Source organism: Sorex araneus, chromosome 5, assembly GCF_027595985.1.
Source record: "Sorex araneus isolate mSorAra2 chromosome 5, mSorAra2.pri, whole genome shotgun sequence".
Lineage (NCBI taxonomy): Eukaryota > Metazoa > Chordata > Mammalia > Eulipotyphla > Soricidae > Sorex > Sorex araneus.
Genome location: NC_073306.1, coordinates 73,471,390 through 73,472,691, shown reverse-complemented (window position 1 = coordinate 73,472,691; position 1,302 = coordinate 73,471,390).

The following is a 1,302-nucleotide window of genomic DNA, read 5'->3' as shown; positions in this document are numbered from 1 at the left end:
CTGATAAATTTCACTTTACTTTCTGTTTACTTTGGTTACATTCAATATTTCAGCAAAAAACTCAAGCTTGTACTCTCATCTGTGGTCCTCATAATATGGCGGTCGCCATGCCCTCCCCTCCCCCCCGCCCCCCCCCCCCCCCCGGAAGGAAAAGGTGAGAGAGAAAAACCTTTCCCCTCCTGGGCAGGCATGGGGCCGCAGCTTAGTTCTCAGTCTGGAGATATTTTGCAAGGAGCTGCTGGTATCAAAAGTAGTTTAGCTGGCCTCTGGAGTCATGCTCTTGCAGCTGCGGTGAGGACGCGCATGTATGGCTCTCGGGATCACATCTCAGCGGAGGTAAGGGATATTCTTGATAACCTTTCAGTATCAATAATGTAAGAGAGAGGAGGAGGAGGATGAGGAGGAGGAGGCGGAGGCGGTGGCAGCAGCCTACCAAAGAGGCAGGCAAGGTGTGGGGAGTGAAAGGTGATGGGAGGGAACCTGGGGACACTGGTGCTGGGAAATGTGCACTGGTGGAGGGATGGGTGTTGGAATACAGTATGACTAAAATTCGATCATGAACAGCTTTGTAATGCTCTAAACAAAATTTAAAACTCATATCTTCTCCCAAGAAAGGTTTTGAAGAGGGAAGTTCATGTTACATTCACAAGAGATTTTAAATTCTTTCTTTATTTGGGAGGGGTGTACTTTTAAAATATTTTTCTTTTAATCTTTATTAAAACACTGATTCACAAAGCTGTTACTATTAGAGTTGTCTCAAGCATATAATGTTCCAACACCACCAGTATCCCCCTCTCTCCACCAACGTCCCCAGGTTCCTTACTATCCCCCCCCCCCCGCCTTCCCTCTTCTCAGGCATATGACAAATTGATTTCATATTACTTGCTCCAACAAAATTTAAAGGAATAGCAAATGGAATTATCAAAAAATAAATCAATGAAAGTCCATTTGTGATGATTAATTGCATCATGATTTTAACCAACACAAATAAGACATTAATTCATTATTAAAAATGTATAAAATTCTGTTGCAAACTAGGAGTAAACATACCTTTCTGAATCTAGTAGAAAGAAACCATATGCACCAATGTCACACATTGGGGAGTTTGTTCTGTCCTTCAGAAAAGCTCTCTTAATGCTTCTTGCAAAACTGGTTTCAAGGCTGTGAATTCCCTAAGCTGCTGCCTGCCCATGAAGTTCTGTATAGTTCCTTCAGATCTGAGTGATAATCTAGCTGGAAAGAATATTATTGGTGAGGTGTTTAGTTCATTAAATGTTTCTGTGATATCCCTCCATACTCTTC